Raw genomic sequence first — 16230 nt, forward strand, 5'->3', positions numbered from 1 at the left:
AGTGAGGGAGGGGCTAGCGAGAGATGGAGGAGGAGTGAGGGGGCTAGCAAGATATGGAGGAGTGAAGGGAAGGAGAGATGGGGATGAATACAGAGAAGTAGAGGGAGGGGAGGAGTTGGGAGTTGAGGGGAGGGGAGGAGTTGGGAGTTGAGGGGAGGGGAGGAGTTGGGAGTTGAGGGGAGGGGAGGAGTTGGGAGTTGAGGGGAGGGGAGGAGTTGGGAGTTGAGGGGAGGGGAGGAGTTGGGAGTTGAGGGGAGGGGAGGAGTTGGGAGTTGAGGGGAGGGGAGGGGAGGAGTTGGGAGTTGAGGGGAGGGGTGGGGAGGAGTTGGGAGTTGAGGGGTGGGGAGGTGTTAGGAGTTGAGGGGAGGGGTGGGGAGGAGTTAGGAGTTGAGGGGAGGGGTGGGGAGGAGTTAGGAGTTGAGGGGAGGGGTGGGGAGGAGTTAGGAGTTGAGGGGAGGGGTGGGGAGGAGTTAGGAGTTGAGGGGAGGGGTGGGGAGGAGTTAGGAGTTGAGGGGAGGGGTGGGGAGGAGTTAGGAGTTGAGGGGAAGGGTGGGGAGGAGAGAGGAGTGGGGTAGCAACAAGAAGGAGGAGTAGGCGTGCAGAGAAGAGTGGGGGAGATGAGGGAAGGGAGGAGATGGGGAAGAAACAGGGAGAGAGGTTTGGGACAGCGAGGAGAGATGGAGGAGGAATGTACAGAAGAAGAAATGAAGGAGGGGAGGAGAATTGGGGAGAAACAAAGGGGTCGGAAGATGTCGGTGGGAGGTGAATGTGGCGGGATAGACAGGAGAATACACAAATGTGCTGGAGAAACTCAGCTGATTGTGCAGTAGGCCATGAGAGGTAAACCACTGAGAATGAAAAGGGTAGGTGAGGGAAGAGGAAATGATTTTCTGGAGAACAAGAGGGAGGAGAGGAGAGAAAGGCAGGGAAGGATGGGGTTGTCAAGAGGGGAAATTGAGTAGGGGAGAGGGAGGGAAAGAGAGAAAATCAATGCTGGGAGGAGGAGAGAGGGCCAGGGTGAGTGAGTGACTAAGGAGGGAGAAAGGATGGAACAGGGAGAGAGGGTGCGAGCAATTAGGGAAGGAGGAGACAGTGGGATTGGCAGAAACAAAGAAGTGTGAAGGAGAGAGGCAAGGGTTGGAGGGTGGGAAGGGAGTGGAGAGAACCCCGGGAGGGAGGAGAGGTACTGGTAGAATGGTGGAGGGTGTAAGGAATGGATGGGGAGTGGAGAAAAGAGTAGAGAGTCAAATGAACGGGAAGTGGAGAGTGATGGAGAGGGAGCTCCCTGGGTTTCAAGTCATCAGGCACGCAATACAGAAAGGGGCAGGTTGATGGGTAATCCCTCATTCGTCTAACTGTCTGCTAATGTGATTGGAGGGTCAAGATGGCCAATCACAGGTCCAGGCTAGAAGCCAAAGGCAGGTCTATCTTCACCGCTCTTCCCCTAGAATATCTGTGCATGAGTGACCCTGGAGTAGGAGAGCATGATATCAACGGAGCCTTCTGTGAGCAGTGGGCACAACAGGGAACAGGAGGGTATCTTGGATACAGGTCTAATAAAATTGTAGAGCTCGTCGAAAGAACCAAAGACTTATTGATCCAAACCAAGGCTTTTATTAGCAAAAGACAGGAGCTCTTCACAGGTGGCTGACCAGTCCAGAATGATCCAACCTGGCTAGGGATACAACCCTTTAAGGCCCAGACAGTAGGCGTGGCTAAGCTCTCAGTCAATCCTGTAAGCACAGTCTAGATACTGTAACTATATACACTATGTACATTGGTGATAGATCTGTTCTATCACATTCATGATAGTGAAAGGTTGCTTTAATGCAGAGAGGAGATGCAGCCACAGATGGGTTACTGTGGAAGTAACAGAAAAGAAAGTAGATACAAGAACAAACACAGGTGCAGCCAATAGATGACAGAAAAATCATTTGCAATTTATTCTTCATTGTGTGAACCCAAATGAGGTTCTCTGCAGGATGTGTGGAGGTGCCTCCATGCTGTACACAGGCAATTCAACATCCTGTGAGGAATATGTCACTGTGGCCCAGTGGGACTCAGAATTGAGCCTGGTTATTGGTTTTGCTTCTGTCAGACTCTGTTTGATTTTTCTGAAAGCAACCTTCCCTAAACATTAGATTTGTTTGTCGTCGTTTTGCAGCATTGATGTCCAGTGGCGATCATCAATCAGTGGTTTACACACTCATCTCTGGCTCCGAGGGTGGTGGATTCAAGACCCGGCCCAGAGAGAGTTGTGGAGGTGCAGGATCCTCACAGGCTGAGGGCGACTTGCGGTCGGGCTGCTGGAGACTGGCTTACGGGTACTAGGTATCGGAGCCGGGATCGTGAGGTGGTGAGGGCAAGAAAGGCTCTCGAAGGGCCTCAGCCACACAGTCATGGGTGTATAGTGTCAAACACCAGAAAGGTGGATAGCCTTATTTAAATTATTCTTTTTTTAAATTAGACGTATAGCACTGTAACAGGCCAATTCGGCCCACGAGTCCATGCCACCCATTTTACACCCCATTAACCTACACCTTGGTACGTTTTGTTTGAAGGGTGGGAGGAAACCCACATGGCAACAGGGAGAATGTACAAACTCCTCCCACACAGTGCTGGATTCGAACCTAGGTCATTGGCACTAACCACTGCACCAACCGTGCCAGCCTACGTTAACGGCTGCCTAATCAGCTTGAAACATTGATTGCCTGTTGGTTTCTATGGATATTGCTGAGTTCCGCCCACACTTCAGTTCTCTGGCACTAAGCCAAGAGTCCCTGTGTTTAACAGAGCAATGCTCCCACGTGGCTATTGTGTCAAAAAAATGAACTCAGTAGGTTAGGCATCATCTCAAGTCATCACATTTATTGTCATTTGATTGTACAAGTTCAACCTGACGAACCAACGTCCTCCGATCCATGGTGCAAAACACGCAAATAACATACGTACAGACAAACAATATGCAGGACAAGTATTCACAGATACAAATAAGTATTCATTCATGAATACGAGTTTTGGAGTGCGTTCAATTCCTTTGGTCGTTCAGCGTCCTCACTGCCCGTGGGAAGAAGCTGCTCCTCAGCCTGGTGGGGCTGGCTCTGATCCTTATCTTATATAGGCAACCTCTCTTTTTTTGGCTCAAAAATTGCATTTTCTGTATGACCCATGTAAAAGTCGACCCCCCCTCCCCTATCTTTGACCTCGACCACCCGCCCATCTGAGCTCCCGACGTCCGACTGCCCGGCTACTGGAGCTCCCGACACCCTGGTCGCGGATCCTTGCCCCCAACCGCCCACTCATCCGAGCTTCTAACCTCTGACCCACTGGACCCCAACTGTGGATCCTCACCCCAGCTTACCTGCCCACCGGAGATCCCCTCACACTGACCACAGACGCTCTCCTAGGATCTAGTCGCCCATCTATCTGATTCTCAATGTCCTGACCACAAACTTATCACCCAGTCCTGGCCATCCGATATCCCAACGCCTCAGGTACTTTCCGTGATCAAAAATATGACCCATGTCAAACCCCCTAGGTTTGGTCTGAAATATTGGTCCAAAAAACAAATAGAAATTTGTTTACGGCAATTATATTTTTTCCGACAGGAGTAGCTGAATGATGTTGCATGCGGGGTGGTATGGGACATCTCCCATTTTGTGAGGCCTCTTTAAACAATGATCCCGGGAAATCACGTCGATGAGAGGGGCAGGGAAACTCCAGTGATCCTCTCTGCTACCTTTATGGTCCTGTGGAATGACATCAGATCCATTTCTCTGCAGCAACCGTACCACTCTGCGATGCAGCCGGCCAGGACCTTCTCGATAGAGCTCCTATAGAAAGATGACAGGATGGTGGCCGGCAGCTTTGCCCACGTCAGGGTCTCTAAGAAAGTGCAGTAGCTGTTGTACCTTCCTGACAAGGTGATGTTGGAGGATAAGTCGCTTTGCCCTCTCTCTACTATGGAGCTGGCTGATGTGTAGAGGAGGGTGGTTGTTCCTGGAAGTCCCCGATCATCTCCTTTGACTTGTCCACGTTGAGGCTCCGGTGGTAACTCTTGCATCATTTCATGAGACAATTTTACAGCAGACAGCTGATGTATGAAATTGCATGTCTTTTGCATGTGGCAGAAACCAGAGCATCCGGGGAATGGGGAACCCACGCAATCACAGGGAGAGCATGCAAAATCCACACAAACAGAAGTCAGGTCTCGGGCACAGAGAGGCAGCTGGACTACCACTGCACTGCCATAACTACATGACATGAAGCGCATGCATCAGAGAGATAGCCCTGTCCAGTTATAAACTGTATTAAAAAGCACAAATATTCCATTTAATTCAAGCATTGCACATTGCTGACCCCCAACTGATAAAGTTGTGACATTATTATATTACTTGTCAGTTTCAATAAATTTGAGAATGATTCACTGCCCTGATCCTCACTTGACAGGCAAACCCTGCAAGGATTAATGCAAATTTCTATTTGTCTACATAACAGATTCAATGGCAATATTCAAAGTGAAGTAAGGGAAGTCATTCCAAAATGTACGTCCCAACCAACACGGAGAACCAGACCATCTGGTCAATTATCTCATTCCTGTCTGTGGGAGCATCCTTGCTCTCAAATTGTATGTTTTACTGCGCTGAGAGAGAACATAGCACAAAGATAACTTTTCATTACAGAAAATTGGCCTTTTAAATTTAAATTTAGACATACAGCACGGTAACAGGCCATTTCAGCCCCCGTGTCTACGCTGCCCAATTTATACCCAATTAACCTTTCAAGAGGTGGGAGCCCCTGGGGAAAACTCACGCAAACACGAGTAGAACAGCGTGGGATTCGAACCCCGGTCCCAATCACTGGTGCTGTAAAGGTATTGCGCTAAAACTGCTATGCCAACTGTGGTTTCATTTCAATGGTCAAAATGCAGTTTTTCCACAAAGAGCTTACATTATTCACTGAGTTCAGAACATTGCATCTCCTTTTCATAAATTTACCACTGGAAAATGAGCCTCATGTCCACTAACCGGACATATCACAGCTACTTAATCAATAACCAGTCAACACAGCCACCAAAGAGTTCACCAACGACTGACTAAGAAACTCAGTGACTCGGAAACTTTTGCTCACTGCTGATCGCAATAGGATGATATTGTGTCGCCCCCATTGCAGGAAGGATGTGGAGGCTTTAGAGCAGGGGTGTCAAACTCAAATTCACAGAGGGCCAAAATTAAAAACTTGGACTAAGTCGAGGGCCGAACTAAATATCTATTGAAAATTTTCAACAACATCTGCATGTTTTCTCTTCTTTCAACATATGTAATGTTAAACTTTTTCTTACTAAAATAAATGTTTAATAATAGTTTTGGATAAACTCTTTCATTGTCATTGTTATTGGCCCATTTCCTTTAGCGTCTGAAACCGTGCACATGACGAGTCAATGAGGGATGATTAAAGCAGTGGTCTTCAAACTTTTTCTTCCCACCCACAGACTACCTTAAGCAATCCCTTACTAATCACAGAGCACCAATGGCACAGGGACGCAAGTGGAAAGAAAAAGGTTGAGAACTGTTGTATTGTGGTAACTCCACATCTGATTAGGTTAATTGTTAGGCAAGTGGTCAGAGAAGGACCCCCACCCCCACCCCAAGAAAGGCTTAAATCACAGGAACAAAATAAGCTTCCGTCTCACTGCTCTCAATCTTACACACAGTCCTGATGTGGAATGTGGGGTCGCAGCTCCACGTTCACCCGAGTTCAGGTGCTGTCTGTGTGGAGTTTGTACGCTCTCCCCTTGTCTTGGACCAACAGGTCGGTCGCCTGACAAAGGCACCCGAACCCCCCGTTGAAACGCCGGCGTCCGGGGCGGTGGAGGAATTGGGTGAGAAGAGCGCCTCCCACCCCCTCTCCCATGGTTGGAGAGGGATTAAACTGTGATCTCACGGCGCCGGGCTCATCTCCCACAAAAGGAGTGGGAGGCAGGGTCTGCTGCGCACGGAGCGAGGGGGAACGAGACGTTCGGTCCGGCGTCGCCGCTGAAGCGCAGACCCAGCGAGGATGATCCCCAACTCCAGCCGCGTCTGTGTGTCCGGGAGCCGGGCGGGCTGAGTGCGGCGCTCCGATCCCCGGGATTCGGGACTCTGAGATCCCTCCACACCTCCGGCGTCTTCATTTTCACCTTCAGTGTGCATGCGCTATACTGGCACGGCGGCCAGCGGGCCAACTCTAATATATATTTAATATGATCTTGTGGGCCAAATATAATTATATCTGGCCCGCAGGCTGGAGTTTGACATGTGTGCTTTAGAAAGAAGAGGTTTACCAGGATGCTGCCTGGATTAGAGGGAGTGAGCCATAAGGTGAGGTTGGGGAAAGTTTGGCTTGTTAACACTGGAAGGATGGAGGGCTGAGGTTTATAAGATTAGGAGAGGCACTGGCAGGGGAAGCAGTCGGAATCTTTGTTTCCGGGTTAAAGGTATAAACTTTTTTCCAGAAGGTTTTCTTCCTGAAAATAAATTGAAAATTCTATATCATGTAGGAAGTTGGAGAAACATCAAATGAACTTTTATTGAATTTAACGTGTGTAATCGGATCGTGACGCTGACACGTTGCGTTAGTTCAATCGACCAAAAAACGTTTTGCTGCTGATTTTCGTTTGTACTCAGCATCTGATGCCCCTCATGTCAGTGTCCAACAATGATGGATTCCAGTGGCCCTGATCCCGCTCTTCCATGGCCACAATGTCCTTATAAAGCCTTTCACCGTGTTCGTCGCTGACGGCACCTGGATCAGCGGGGAAGGAGTCCAAGTGAGAATGCAGAAAATGAATTTTCACTGACATGTTGCACTTCACGGTTTTGTAGGCTCGAGGTAGACTTAAAATGTCAGGAAATCACAAGAATAGGTTATATCTAAAATCCAGCTTTCTGTGGTCAGGCAAATCCTGTGGTCTGGCACCTGCCGTTGCTACATGCTCCTTGCAGATCGCGCGGGATTCAAACCCTGGTCCCAATCGCTGGCGCTGTAAAGACGTTCTGCTAACCGCTACCCCAACCGCGATTTGATGTGTGATATAGTTGATCCTTTCAGCTCAGAAAATGGGTCTGATCGAGGCCCTTACCGCACCTTTGACAGCCATTTTCTGTGCACTTTCTGTTTCCCGTGGTCCGGCAATGGCCAGGTCCCAATGTTCCTGGATTAAAGAAGTTCGACCTGTAGCAGGATTTAAGAGACCTTTAGATAGACTCGTGAACGTGCAGAAAATGGAGGGATATGGATTATGTAGAGCCAGAAGGAATATCGTTGAAGATGATCGGGGCAGATAGGTGAGCCGAAAATTATTCTATCTTCCCCATGTTCCACTTCACTAACTACAATCAAAATTTATTGTCACAAGCTTCATTGTTTTCTAGCAGCCTTACAGGTACAAAACATTGCTAAAATCAACATGTTTAAAAATAAATAAATTAGAGCAAAAGAAGGTGGTGTCTGTGGTGCAGTGTCCATTCCGAAATCTGATGGCGGAGGGGAGGGAGCTGTTTTTATAAAGTTGGGTGTTAGTCTTCAGGCTCCTGTACCACCTTCCTGATGGGAGCAGTGAGAAGAAGGTCTGGCCTGGGTGGTGGGGGTCCTTGATGATACCTCCTTTCTTAAGACATCGCCTTTTGTAGATGTCCTTGATGGAGTGAAGACTGGTGCCCGTGATGGTGCTGGCCAAGTTCACAACTCTCTGTAGTCTTTTCCTGTCCTGTGCATTGGCCCCTCCGCACCAGACAGTGATGGAACCTGTCAGAATGTTCTCCACCACCGTACACATTTGCAAGTGTCTTTGGTGGCATACCAGATCTCCTGGATCTACTCACAAAGTATAGCCGCTGGCAATCCTTCTTAGTGATTGCATCAACATGGAGATCTCAGAGAAATGACATCCAGGAATTTGAAGTTCTTGGCTCTCTCCACTGCTGACCCCCTCGACGAGGACAAGTTTGTGTTCTCCTGACTTCCCCCGGCCAACAATCTGAATTTTTACATATGATTACTGTAACTTTATGCTGCAGATATAATTGTATTGTTCATTTTTATTCTATTGTATAAATATCAATAAAAATATTGTAAAATGAAATGGAAGTGATGGAGGACGTGTGAAGTGTCCTGGATGTCGATGTGAAGGGACAGGACTGGGGTGGGGGGGTTAGAGTTGAGCTAAGCGGATACCAGTTCGCTGGGGCAGGAGCTCATGGAAACGATGGGTCTACCAGGCCAATTGGGTTTGTGGATTTTGGGTGGAAGGTAGAATGGGAGTTCAGGGTTGGGAAACAATAAGGTTGGAGGTGATAGGAAGGAGAAGACTGGAAATGGTGAGTTCTGAGATAGTGGGGGATGGTGATTTGATGCGTTTTGGAGGGCTCCTGTTGAAGGGGAAAGTTTGAAGAAGGGCTCAGGCCCGGAACGTTGGTTATATATTTATTTTAATTATTTAGACATATAGCGCGGTAACAGGCCCCTTTCGGCCCACGAGCCCATGCCGCCTAAATACGCCAATTAACCTGCAACCCTCGTAGATTTTGAAGCGTGGGAGGAAACCAGAGCATCTGGAGGAACCCCACACAGACACATACAAGCTTCTTACAGATAGCACCAGATTCAAACCCGGGTCGCTGGAGCAGTAAACAGTGTGGCACTAACCCCTACACATTTCTGTGTTTTTATTGTCCCTGATAAGTGAATACAGTCGCTCAATGCTTAACAAGTGATTACAACAGATCAGTGATTTAATTTACCAGTAGCCACGATACTCAGTTTTCACTAATGAGACCATTGATTCCACAAGCTACTTAATCAACCATATTACATTATATATGAACAATTTTGCTACAAGAGTCTTGATGTAAATGAAATAGAAGTTCAGATTCTCTCTTTTCCCCTGATGGAGAGTCTAGTGGTCAAGGGGCTGGATTGGAACCTCTGCCTGAACCATCAGTCTGGAGACATGAATGTGAATTTAATTTGCATCAGCTAAATACATTGAGAATAAAAAGCCTGTTCATAAAAGATTGTTCATAAAAGCCCATCTGAGACTCAATGCTCATATTCAGACAGTTCTTGATTGTTGGTTTCGTAAACTCTTTCAGAGAAGGATCTTTGCTATCCCTTATGCAATCTCCACACCCCAACCCCCTTCCAAAATCATAACTTCGGACTGACCCATCAAAAGAGTTCTGCAGCACAGAAACAGGCCCTTCGGCCCAACATGTCTATGCCAGTACAAACATTCCTATTTATTGGCATTCGACCCATATCCCTCTCTAAACCAGGGGTGGCCAAACATTTTTGGTTGTGAAAAATATGAGGGTGTCACAAGGCCAAACAATATTAAGCCCAGCAGTTTTCAATCAGTTGCACTGCAAGAAAAATGGTGGTTTTCGACCAGAAAGGGCAGCAGGATTGGCCTACTGGTTAACGCAACACCTATACAGCGCTAGTAATCGGGACTGGGGTTTGAATCCGACACTGTCTGTAAGAAGTTTGTACGTAGGATTTTCCTTGCAAATCAAACAAACAAATGTCCCCTTGACTTGTGTGAAAAAGTATTCATTTTCCCACCATGTCTGAAATTTTCAGCACCTCCCTTGCTATTTTCCGTCTTTTCATTTCTGCCATGACTAATCAACTGAGGTCAGCGTTATTTTTTAACTGAGGTAAATGTTTTCAACGATGATTAACATTTCAACGGTCAGTCTAGTAGTTGTTCAAAATGGCAGCGACATCTGGTGTTGAAACGAAGAAGTACAATGTATACACAGTGAAATTTATTGTTAGAGACTATGCCTCATGGGCCGAATTCTTTTTTATTGTTAAAATTCACCCTGGGCCACCTAAAAATGGGCTGCAGTTGGCCTGGGGGCCATAGTTCGGCCGCCATTCCTATCCATGAACCTCTCTTCATGCCTCTTGAATTGTCCCCGCTTCTACCACTGAGGCTGGCTGCCTCCTCAGCTCAAGGGGACCAAATGCTGATGCGACCCATGAGGTTTACGTCCTGAGAACGATGAAAAGTGATGATAGCAAAGCTGAGAAAGGGATAAAACTGACTAGAGAATAGTCACTGCATACAAAATATGAGTTCAGGCTCAGATCAGTGAAGTGAACAGGTGACCATTGAAAGAACAAGCTCACATTTATATTAATAAAGCTATAAATCTCCACAGAACTTCAACAATCCTTTTCTATTTATGCTTGCATTTCTGAAATCCACTTACTGTTCTATTAATGCCCTTGAAGAAACAGATAATAAACCACTCAATCTATTGTTGATGGGCTCAGAGCATTGGGAACACTCCAGCTCTTTCAGTGTTGCAGTTGGAGCTCTCCATCTGATCTGGAAGTTGGAGCAGCCGGATTAACTTCCCGTCACCTCCAACTGTACAGACCTCCCTGAGAGGAGGCACTGAGCACGAGTCTGTATTTTGATCTAAAGGCTCCAAGGCACGTCTTGAACCCCATGACCTTCTAAGCTGAAGTAAGGTTTACAAATTGCTGGAGCTTTATCTGGACCACGTGGAAGTGACAAGGCAAAAACGTAAACACCACAGTCATTGGAAATCTGAAATAATGGCAGAGAATGTGAGAAATCTTCAGGCAGGGTCCGTGGAGAGGAACAGAGTGAATGTCGACGACCTTCCGTTAGAACTATTCCAATAAGTTGTTCTGGACCTGAAAATCTAACTCTGTTTCTCTTTCCAAGTCAAGTCGAATTTATTGTCACCTGATTGCACAAGTACAACCTGATGATACAGCGTTCTCCCTCTTTACCTCCCCCTTGCTGCAAAACAACCTGACATAACACATGCACACAGACAAACAATACATATGCAGGATAAGTATTGATATGTAAAAATAAATAAATATTGTTTCATGAATAGGAAAATCTCGGATGGTTAGTGTGGTCGTTCAGCGTTCTCACTGCCCGTGGGATGAAACTGCTCCTCAGCTTGGTGGAGCTGGCTCTGATCCTCCTGGATCTCTTCCCTGATGGGAGCAGATGAAAGATGTGTGCGGAGTGGAAGGGGTCCTCACTGATTTTGCTGCCCTCTTCAGGTAACGATCCCAGTAGATCACGTCGATGGGGTGTGGGGAGGAAAGAGAGGGAGAAAGAGAGTGTCCAGTGATCCTCTCTGCTACCCTTATGGTTTGTGGATTGACCTTCAATCTCTGCAAGCAACCGTACCACACTGTGATGCAGCCGGCCAGGATGCTCTTCATAGAGCTCCTGCAGAAAGTTGACAGGGTGGTGGCAGGTAGCCTTGCCCACTTCAGTCTTCACAGGAAGTAGAGTCACTGTTGCGCCTTCCTGACAAGTGAGAAGATGTTGAGTGTCCATGATAGGTCACCAGCTAAATGAACTCCACTCTCAACTACAGAGTCATTGAAGAGTAGTGGAGAGGTGAGAAAAGCTTTCACTGTGCTCCAATTTACGAGAACCCATACTTAACAGTACCTAAAGTCTTAGAGTATCTTGTCAATATTACCAAAAACCCCACTTACATTTGGAATGTTTAGTTTATGCTTTTCCCCCACTGTTAAAATAAAATAAAGCATCGAGTCCACGCTGCTGAAGATCCAGCTGCGCTGGGTGGGTCACGTCTCCAGAATGGAGGACCATCGCCTTCCCAAGATCGTGTTATATGGCGAGCTCTCCACTGGCCACCGTGACAGAGGTGCACCAAAGAAAAGGTACAAGGACCGCCTAAAGAAATCTCTTGGTGCCTGCCACATTGACCACCGCCAGTGGGCTGATATCGCCTCACACCGTGCATCTTGGCGCCTCACAGTTTGGTGGGCAGCAACCTCCTTTGAAGAAGACTGCAGAGTCCTTCTTCTTCTTCTTTCTTTGGCTTGGCTTCGCGGACGAAGATTTATGGAGGGGGTAAAAAGTCCACGTCAGCTGCAGGCTCGTTTGTGGCTGACAAGTCCGATGCGGGACAGGCAGACACGATTGCAGCGGTTGCAGGGGAAAATTGGTTGGTTGGGGTTGGGTGTTGGGTTTTTCCTCCTTTGCCTTTTGTCAGTGAGGTAGGCTCTGCGGTCTTCTTCAAAGGAGGTTGCTGCCCGCCAAACTGTGAGGCGCCAAGATGCACGGTTTGAGGCGTTATCAGCCCACTGGCGGTGGTCAATGTGGCAGGCACCAAGAGATTTCTTTAGGCAGTCCTTGTACCTTTTCTTTGGTGCACCTCTGTCACGGTGGCCAGTGGAGAGCTCGCCATATAACACGATCTTGGGAAGGCGATGGTCCTCCATTCTGGAGACGTGACCCATCCAGCGCAGCTGGATCTTCAGCAACGTGGACTCGATGCTGTCGACCTCTGCCATCTCGAGTACTTCGACGTTAGGGATGTAAGCGCTCCAATGGATGTTGAGGATGGAGCGGAGACAACGCTGGTGGAAGCGTTCTAGGAGCCGTAGGTGGTGCCGGTAGAGGACCCATGATTCGGAGCCGAACAGGAGTGTGGGTATATCCACCTCACTGACAAAAGGCAAAGGAGGAAAAACCCAACACCCAACCCCAACCAACCAATTTTCCCCTGCAACCGCTGCAACCGTGTCTGCCTGTCCCGCATCGGACTTGTCAGCCACAAACGAGCCTGCAGCTGACGTGGACATTTACCCCCTCCATAAATCTTCGTCCGCGAAGCCAAGCCAAAGAAAAGAAGAGTGCAAATATTGGTTATAAATTACATTTTAAAAATACATAAATAGTACAAGAAAATTGGATCATTCAGGAATCTGGGGGCAGTGGGGAAGAAGCTGTCCTTGACCACTCATCTTCCGGCTCCTTTTCCTCGATGGTAGTAGCGTGAAGAGGGCCTGGCCTGGGTGTTTGGGGATCCTTGAGGATAGAGGCTGCTTTCTTAAGACACCGCCTCTTGTTGATGTCCTCAATGGAGTGAAGTCACGGCCCGAGTTAATGACCCTCTGTAGCTTTTTTCCTGTCCTGTGCTTCTCCCCAGAATGAGGAGGGGCTGGGATCTGGAACGCCCCCGCCTGAGGGGATGGTGGCGGCAGTTAGTTTTTCAAAGCATCAAAGAAGTGTCTGGACAGGCACTTGGAGTCACCAAGGCACAGAGAGCTATGGACATGTGCTAGTAAATAAGATTAGTATAGATGGTCGGCATGGATACAGTGGACTGAGGGCTTGGTGTGCTAGATGACTTTCACATCTATTTAAAGATACACAATGAATTTTACTGCTAATTAAGTACTCTCTGTGTTGCAAAGTAGGAAATTGCAACAAGCAATTCACACACAGTCAAGCCTCACAAATAAACATGTGATAATGACTGGATAATCTATTTTTGTTAATGTTAAGTGAGGAATAAACATTGCCTGGGATTACTTCCCTGGTCTTCTTTGAATTAGCATCATGGGTTCTTTTACAATCTACTGGAGACTACTGACAGCCCCTTCTCATCCAAGGGGACTTCTCATCAATGGGCACGATTTGATCCAAAACCTCAGTTGAACAGGAACAGGCCCTTCAAGTGTAAATTTAAATGTAGACATATAGCGCGGTTACAGGCCCTTCCTGCCCACGAGCCTGTGTCGCCCAATTACACCCAATTAATCTGCAACCCAATATGTTTTGAAGGGTACGTTTTGAACGGAGGGAGAAAAACCGGGGAAAACCCACAGACACTGGGAGAACATACAAACTCCTTATAGATAAGGAGTTTTAAACCCCGGTCCCGATCACTGTAAAGGTGTTGCGCTAACCGCTCCGCCAACCGTGCTGCCAAAATGTTGATATCATATCTTGTTGCACCACCACCCCCTCAGTGAGCTCCCAGCACTCACTGTGTAAAAAAAACCTGACCTTATAAATCTCCTTTAAACTTTCATTTAAATGCATGTCCTCTAGTATTGGACACCTTTCATCTGTTATAAAGATTCTGAGTGTCTACCCTGCCTGATGCCTTTCAAAATCTTATAAACTAGCATCAAGTTTCCCCTCAACTCCAGAATTCCGGAGACAACAACCCAAGTTTGTCCATCCGCTCCTTATAGCTCGCACGCTCCTGTGCAGGCAACATTCTCCTCAGCACCTTTGTAGGAGATGAGCAACTATGAATCTTGGATGGATCTTAATCCACATTCAGGATTATTGTTATGTAATAAACAGATGTGCTATTACGTGAAATTGTCTTTAGTCTACCGTAAGGCAGACAAAGATTCGCCATCAGCAGAAATTGCCCGGTGCCCCTTACGGTCAGAGGTAGGGAAGCAAAAGTCACTGAGTGAAAAGTCTGTAGATTCGTCTCCAGCACTTCTGCAGCCACATTTATGGTTTTACACAGTCGCTGCGTTCCAGGAAATTATTCCCAATTTTCCAGAATGTACTCTGTGAAAAAAGGTCGGAACGGGAATAAAGACTCATTCCTGTTCTGATATTTTACCTCCTCAACCCCTAGTTATTTTTAGGGATCTGTGAACAACGGACTAATGAATCAGACGTCCCGCCTCTTTAATTACCGAACTTCCAGTGTGCTGTCTAAACTTGAGTAAGGAAACGGAGATTTCGAGTTTTGGTTGTTCATGTGTGATCAACCAATGCCAAGACCTCCGACATTCTTCAGACCAGTAAAATCACGCAAATTCTATCTAAAAAAAACATAAAGGACTCCTGTTCAAACCATCAGCAAGCCAAGTTTCAAATCCAAACTTCCAACACAATCAGGAAGCCTTCAGCGCCCGAAGCCCCTCGGGAAGCCCTCCCACCCTCGTCACCTTCTTGTATCCAATTTCCAATACCTGGTAACCCCTTCAGCCAGTCTCGAGCCAGCAGTCCATAGCCTGGTGTGTGGCTTTTGACCACAAGTCCAGCATCCCGCAGCCTTGCTCTGAGTAGCCAACTGCCCGCCACCAGTGCACAGAACTAATGTTGAACCATTAACTGGATGTATACGAGCTTGCTGAATTATATAGGCTTGCCAGATTACAATGGAGAATGGGGTTAGAATGGGGTGGGAGGACCATTACTTATAAATGGAGAGGGGGGAGCGAAGTTTTATGCAAACCCATTTCAAGTCCTTAAATAAAACATCACTTCATACTGTATTCTTCAACAAATTCTCAGGTGGCCAGTTGAAGCCATGAATAAAGCATTATGGAGAATAATTGGTGAAACTTGGGAAATAAAGCTTACATTGTAAATTCATGGCACTGTCCCACATTTTAATTCTCCCTTGTCCCTGCACTTGCTGTGAATTGATGAAGAATTGTATCCCGGCGGTTATGTTTTCCGAGCTCCCAGTAAATTGTGTAGATAAAGGAACCGCCTTAAATTAAGAGCTTTGATGTCTTATTCACCAGCTCGCTATCCCCCGCGTGGGCCTGGTCGTAGTCAGCACAGGAGATGCCGGCAGCCCTTTGGGGAAATTGTGATATTTGTTGAGTTTCAACTGTAAGAAAGATTTGCATTAAAATTATGCCTTAAAAATCCTCAAGGCATCCCAAACCCCAGGGCAACTGGTGAAAGACCGATAGAACGATAATGAGTTTTTAATTGGCAAGTGTGTATTGTAACTGCTGCAGTCAAATAGGTACTTTGTAAAAAATCAACGATGTTAATGTACATCATTTAAAATTGGCCGTTAATTACAAGGAAAAGATGTAAGGTGTGGGTCCTTTGGCCACAAGTTCCCCCCCAGCCTGCATGGGTTCCTTGCTTTGAGTAGCCAACTGCCCGCCACCAGTGCACAGAACTAATGTTGAACCAGTAACTGGATGTATGTAAGCTTGCCGAATCACATAGACTTGCAGGATTATAATGGCGAGTGGGGTTAGAATGAGGTGGGAAGACCATTACTTTTAATGGTGGGGGGAGGGAGTTTTATGCAAACCCATTTCAAGGTGTTAGAGTGAAAGGGGCTAATATATCAGGGAACATATCAGAGGTAAGTTTTTTACACAGAGAGTTGTCGGTGCCTGGAATGCCTTGCCAGGGATGGTAGAGGAAGCTGGAACAATAGGGGCATTTAAGAGACTCTTATATGTTTTTTAAGCCCTTTTTACACGTGCATCCCAGTAAATCGGCCGTTCAGTGTCCTGGGATAGGAATTGGGGTTTGGCCTTTCACACTAGACCACTCCTAACTGGGACACTGAACACTTTCACACTTGCAAGAGTTTATCCCCAGCATTTGGTCTGTTATATCTTTAATCGGAAATGACTGCA

The sequence above is a fragment of the Narcine bancroftii genome, chromosome 11, assembly GCF_036971445.1.
Source record: "Narcine bancroftii isolate sNarBan1 chromosome 11, sNarBan1.hap1, whole genome shotgun sequence".
Lineage (NCBI taxonomy): Eukaryota > Metazoa > Chordata > Chondrichthyes > Torpediniformes > Narcinidae > Narcine > Narcine bancroftii.